This window comes from Salvelinus namaycush, chromosome 25 (genome assembly GCF_016432855.1).
Source record: "Salvelinus namaycush isolate Seneca chromosome 25, SaNama_1.0, whole genome shotgun sequence".
NCBI lineage: Eukaryota > Metazoa > Chordata > Actinopteri > Salmoniformes > Salmonidae > Salvelinus > Salvelinus namaycush.
The window spans coordinates 30207445-30214437 of record NC_052331.1 but is presented as its reverse complement, the minus strand read 5'-3'; the positions used below and the strand labels follow the sequence as shown (position 1 = coordinate 30214437).

The window sequence follows — 6993 nt, the reverse complement described above, 5'->3', positions numbered from 1 at the left end:
ACAAGTAACCATTTGTTGTACCGTTTACACCTTCTGTAGAGACCCATCCACTTAGCAAGATGTGGCCAGCTGTGTAAAGTACTAAAGTAAAAGTACTTAAAGTATTTTTTGGGAGTAGCTGTACTTTTACTTTTACTTCACTACATTCTGAAAGAAAATAATGTACTTTTTACTCCATATATTTTCCCTGACACCCAAAAGTACTCTTTACATTTTGACAGGAAAATTGTCCAATTCACACTTTTCAAGAGAACATCCCTGGTCATCCCTACTGTATCTGATCTGGCAGACTCACTAAACACAAGTGCTTCATTTGTAAATTACGTCTTAGTTTTGGAGTGTGCCCCTGGCTATCCGTCAATAAAAAAAATAATTGCCGTCTGGTTTGCTTTATATAAGGAATTTGAAATTATTTATACTTTTTACTTTTGATACTTATGTACATTTTAGCAATTCCATTTACTTTTGATACTTAAGTATTTTTTTTTAAACCAAATACTTTTACTCAAGTAGTATTTTAATGGGTGACTTTACTTTAACTTGAGTAATTTTCTATGAAGGTATATTTACTTTTACTCAAGTATGACAATTTAGTTATTTTTCCACCACTGGATGTGGCTGGGGGTTATAGCATTTCTTTCACATTACCCATCAATTTAGACAAGTGTGTCAGGGTAAGTGTCATCTAATATTTATTACATATTTTTATCTCAACACTTTCTGTTAACCTGGAATTTTTTCCTTATTGTAGGCTACTACTTTCACCACTTTTAGTCTTAATCTTTACTACACTGCTCACTGTTTAGCACATGACCTTACATGTGAATCCTTAAAGAGATGGGTGGGGCTGGTTTAAGAGGGTGTGAGCAATGCTGAATGGGTGTAGACAAAGGAGAGCTCCCCAGTAGGTACCAAAACATTCAAAAGACCATTTTCTCAAAAGTGAGTTTACAAGTCGATCAACATTCAAAGCAGAATTACTTTCCCATTGTTCCTCAACAATGCAGTGTATGAGATACCATTTTGTAGCTCTGAGTCTATACTTTTATCCAATGTAAAAAAAAACACAATTTCAAATGTTGCTACATAAGACCGGTCAGTCACATTTACCACAGGTGGACTACAATCAAGTTGTAGAAACATCTCAAGGATGATCAATGAAAACAGGATGCACCCGAGCTCAATTTCCAGTCTTATAGCTAAGGGTCTGAATACTTATGTAAATACGTTTTTGTTGTTGTTCTAAAAACCTGTTTATGCTTTGTTATTATGGGGTATTCTGTATAGATTAATGAGGTAAAAATTGATTAAATCCATTTTAGAATAGGACTGTAAATGTAACAAAATGTGAAAAAAGTCATAGGGTCTGAATACTTTCCGAATGCACTGTAAATGTACAGTAATTATTTCATGTAATGTTTTGATACATTGGTCGACTTCCATGCATTTGCAGCTCCAGTTAATTCTGTCTTCAGTATTGTGAACTTGATTACTAACTATGGGGAAAGAAAGGCCTTGATTCATATGAGAATGCAAACATTGGTGAAATAATGAGATGATATATGAGCCAGTAGAATAATAGATATTCCAACAGCTAATATTGCAACTTGGATATTTCCTGGAGATTTGAGTCCCTATGCAATCATAAATCATTCAATAGTGCTTGCAGCATTGAACAACCACAGAGAAAAAATCACTTTCTTTAGGTTTCATTTCATAGAACACAGGAAATCTTTCTTTTTTTTTTGACATAGGAAATGGTGGCTGAGTTTTTTTTCATACTAAAATCAGGGAAGTCCCAGTCAGGCCAATCATAAACACACATGTACAGTCAGGTTCTTTCAGAGACCAATCATGAACACACACGTACAGTCAGGTTATTTTAGAGACCAATCATGAACACAGGCGTACAGCCAGGACATCAGGTTTCTATAAAAGCTTCTTGTTTGAGTCCAACATTCACACAATTTTACATTCAAAAAGCACTAGCCCAAGGCAAATCCTGTGATTTGACAACCTTCAGGTAAATTATTAATTTCATTATATGAAGACTGCATGTGTCACGACCTCCTGCCCAAGTTGGCTCCCCTGCATGTTCGGGCGGTGCTCGGCGGTCGTCGTCACCGTCCTACTAGCCGCCACCGATCCCTTCTTTGTTTGTCTGTTTGTTTTGTCTTATTAGTTTCACCTGTGTTTCTGTTGTTTTCGGTTAATGAGCTTCCCTATATTTAGTAGGTAGACCCGCCCTTGTTGTGTGCGGGATTGTCTTTATTTTGTTACGTGTGTGCATTGTAGGCTGAGGTGTATTTTCTTTCTTACACTTGACACCCTGTGGTTTTTGGGTTGTCACGTTGTATGTCCGCGCCCTGTATTTGTTGGGCTTATATTTTGTGTGTGCCTTATTAAAGAGCACTATACCCCAGTGGAACTCTCTCTGCGTCTGATTCCTGCATCCACCTAGTCCCGCGTGACAGCATGTTATTACACTGCACAATGTATATTTTGGTATTGCATTGTTTATATCACACTAACAACGTATGTTGACGCAGGCCTAAATATGGCTAATTAGGTGAAACTCGAGGCAGAACCCTTTTCTGACTGAGCAGGTGACAAAGATTAATTACAAATGCAAATGTTGCAAAAGCATGGAGCCTGAATATTTTAACTCCGCAAGTGAGAACACCGAGTACATACCAGGTATACATGATGCAGATTATAAAGCATTAAGAGCAAAAAAACTGCTGTGCAGCAACTCACTGCTTTCCTGAATACAAATAATGTATACAAAATGCTCTAGTAATGCTCCATTAAGAGTAAAAAACAATGACTTCTCAGCACTGTCCTATCAATGTAATGAACACGAGGGGAGACAGAGTGCTGGTTTCAAGCGCAGGGCGCAGCATGTGTTTATTGAAAAGGACCACAGGAGGAGGCAGGTAGCTGGGTCCAGGGACAGGCAGAAGGTCATACACATGGGTCCAAAGACAACAGTATAGGCAGGGAAAAGGCTAGTAAAGTAGTCCAGGAGATCAGGCAAGATAGATAGGTAGATAACAGGAAATCTGATAGGCTAAAGTACAGGCAGGGAATAGGCAAAAAGGCATCGTTAGTGAGGCAGGCAAAAACTATCGGGAGGAGTAAATCACAGGAAAAACAGAGCTCTGAAAGACGTGTGTCACAAAATAAACAATACCTCACAGTGATGGGGTGCAAAGAACTGAACTAAATAGGGTGTGATAATGACATACAGTTGTGTGAACAGGTGATTAGAATTCAGGTGGTTGGGATCTGGAGAGTGAGCTGCGTTCAGGGGATCTAGGTGTTTGAGAGTGTGAGCTGGAAAGTGGGCTGGAAAGTGAGCTGTGTTCAGGGGATCTACGTGTTTGAGGGTGTGAGTAGGAAGCAGACGTTACAATCAGATTCTGATATTTTGGAGACTCAAACGTACGAATAGATTAAATATTCCATCACGTTTTTGAGCGAAGCTGTGACATGTACACTAGAAAATATACATGCTTTAAGTATACTTTGGAGATACAAAAAGTCTAATAAAGTCTTCATGATGCCTTCATACTGTCATACAGTCTTACATAGCTGGTTCAATTATTATTATTTCCCTTTCAACAGCTTCAACAATTTGAACCTCTTCACATCTCGTCCTATCGGCAACATGTACTAAAACACCATGAAAATAGTACTTTTCTGGACGTGTGGTCCTCGGCCTCCCAATGGGTAAATATATACATGTTTCTCTACTTTAACTGTCAATGAACGCTGTCTGGTCTCTTTTGTCAGGAAGACTATCAATAATGTTATTTATTTTTCAAGGCTTCATTCTGTTGCAAACAGTGCATTCAGTCTGTAACACAAATTTTTTGGAAAAGTCAGGGGCTGTGAAAACTTTCTTTTCATACCCCATTACTTTTTCCCACATTTTGTTGTGTTACAGGCTGAATTTAAAATGGATTAAATTGAGATTTTATGTCAAAGTGGAATTATAATCTTTTTCAAATTAATACAAAATGAAAAAGAGTTGCTTACTAAGGCGACATTGAATGTTCCTCAGTGGTCTAGTTAGTTTTGACTTAAGTAGTCTTAAAAATCTATGGCAAGACTAGAAAATGCCTGTCGAGCAATGATCAACAACCAACTTGACAGCTTGTACAATCCAGTTGTGCAAAGCTTCACAAATCATTTGAGACTTACCCAGAAAGACTCACAGCTGTAATCGCTGCCAACGGTGCTTCTACAAAGTATTGACTCAGGGGTGTTGAATACGTATGTAAATTAGATATTTCTGTATTTACTTTTCAATACATTTGCAAAAAAATCTAAAAACATGTTTTCACTTTGGCATTATGGGATGTTGTGTGTAGAAAAAAATCTATTTCATCAATTTTGAATTCAGGCTGTAACACAACAAAATGTGGAATAAGTCAAGGGGTATGAATACTTTCTGAAGGCACTATTGTCAAGATTATGTCAATCCTTATCATTACCTTTATATTCATTATCGTTGTCATCAGCAAATTCATTATCCATAAATACCAAATACCGTGCAAATCTAATTATTGATTGCTTAAGAGAGTAAACATATTTTTGAATTGAGAACCTTTCTTCACATTGCAGGGCTGGGGCCAGGGCTAAAGCAGGGGCCAAGATAGCGGATGGAGAACACACGGACCACCTGAGGACCTATGTGCCATCGCTGCCCTCCTGTTACCGCTGCTGGAGGCTTCCGGATGGATAATGCCAACCACTCCGCTTTCTCCCTCCCTCTGTCCCTATCTCTCTGTTTCTCTCTCTCTTTCTTTCATCATCCTGGAATTAAAGTGTGACTATGTTAACCTGTCAGGTCAGTCAAAAAGATTGCTACTGGTGACACTGAAACCCGGTACTATCCTGTGTCAGTATTTGAGATATATATGGTTAAATTCAAAAAGATTTGTAATATTGATATTGCGCGTGACGTAAATATGTCCTTTGGAGTGGAGCTTGAGGCAGAAGATTTTTCTGACTCTGGGCAGGCGACAAAGATTCTGTACAAACGCAAACGTCGGAAAAGCATAACGGAGCCTTTACATTTTAGCTCTGAAACTGAGCTCTTCATAAGTACAGAGGGTGCAGATCAGACATTGAGTGTGAAAAACAACATCATAGACTCTTCTCAGCGTTCCATCATATCAGATTCTGATATTTTAGACAGACGCAAACGTAGGAATAGCTTAGTTATTCCACCAGATTTTGTAACATGCACACTGGAACATATTCAGTATGTATACTTTGAAGCTTTATGTTTTATGTATACTTTGAAGCTACATAGTCACACTTTAAACCAGATATATCTAATAAAGCCTTCATGACGCCTTCATAATGCCTTCATAAAGTCCTACACTACATACATAGAAGCTTCACGTATCATTTGTAAGCAAATGTCATGCCGGAAAAAGGAGGTGTGTAGATGCGGAAGCAGAGATGTGCCGACAGAAGCAAACTTTCGATGCATAATTCTGTTTAAATGGACCTAACGGACGGCGCAGAAGCTGCAAAATTAGGCTTCAGAGAGGTGGAAGGTTGCTTGATCAGTAGCCAGAAGGTTGCTGATTCAATCCACGGACAGGGTATAAAAACAGAATTGTGGGAACTGTTGGTCTATGATTCCAGGTACCACCTCCTGCCGTTGTGCCCTTGAGCATGGGACTTAAACCCTAAAACTGCTCTCCATCCAGGGGTGCTGCTCTGTAGCTTATCAACTTAGCTGATAAATGATTTGTGCAGCGCCTATGAAATGTGATGAAGCAGATAATGAGGCCAAACAACTAACAATATTCAGTTGTAATGAACATTTAGAAGGTTATTATAGGGTCCTACTCACATTGCTCCTATAAATATATTTAGCATTTCATTATCTTTATATTCTGGCTTAGCTTTTTAATGCAATAAAAACTGTGACAAACTATTCAGTGATGCTTTATTTGTCCTAATGCAATCCTCATTTTAAACTATGTATTTAAACTATGGCAAATTGTTCCCTCTTATCAAGTCAGGGCTTGGAACAAAATGTCCTGCATCATCAGCCCAGCATTGTTGATGCGGTTTTTTTCATCCTCTTGAAAATGCACTCAGTAAATGTACTGGAATGGTCATGTCTTAAAGTAAGGTTGACACCAAGGAACAAAGTTCAATGGGATTAACATCTAAACCTTGAAATGTGTGACTGACTGGAAAAACAACTGTCACTGGAGGATGACGATGAGAATGAGATGAATACTGTAAATTAGACCAGTGTTAACAATCTACCTGTTTAAAAACATTCCAGAACGATGTAAACAGTTCCATGATACAAGCGTGCTAGTCAGAGGACACGAGAGCATCGCATTACAAACAAAACAGAAAACAGTACTTATTAATGCAGTTAATGAACACTTGATATTTATCAGTTTCAATTCTATATGTTAAACAGCTGTAAGTATCTGAGAAAATTGGTTGCGGTGCTTTCTCTGGTAATTGTTCAAAGGATTCAGCAATTGTACAATGGCGATGATGCATTATTACCAACTGGGCACAGATGTCCTTTCGACGTCTAGTTTTGATTTACATTTGGTTGAGTTGTCAACTAACGGTGAGTTCAACGTGAAATCCAGTCAGTTTTCCACGTTAATTCAAAGTCATCACATGTCCCTGCATATTTATGTAGGAAGGCTAGGTTCGACACAACACAAATACAGAAGTTAGACATCGGGATTTACAGAAAGTCACGTGTTTTTCAGGAAATTGTAGGCAGAAAAGAGAAACTGATAAGATGCCAAATAAATGGTAACTGGGACAGTTTTTACTTCACTGTGCTTGTTGAGACAAAGACCTTCACATACATACTTTTCCACTGAGGTATTATTTGACCCAGGTAGATTCTTCTCATCCTGTTATTGGTGCATGTTGTATTCAGAATGACAGCACACAAAGACCCAAATGGGTGTAAACAAACCCCAAACT

At 38.2% G+C, this 6993-nt stretch overlaps 1 long non-coding RNA gene across 1 annotated transcript; it reads left to right on the top strand.

Annotated features, from left to right (window-relative positions):
* The first annotated feature begins 1896 nt into the window (after positions 1-1896).
* Positions 1897-5959, top strand: LOC120020458. The gene is made up of 3 exons (XR_005472440.1): positions 1897-2023; positions 3628-3732; positions 4630-5959. It is a non-coding gene; the product is annotated as an uncharacterized LOC120020458 (long non-coding RNA).
* Positions 5960-6993: the final 1034 nt, after the last annotated feature.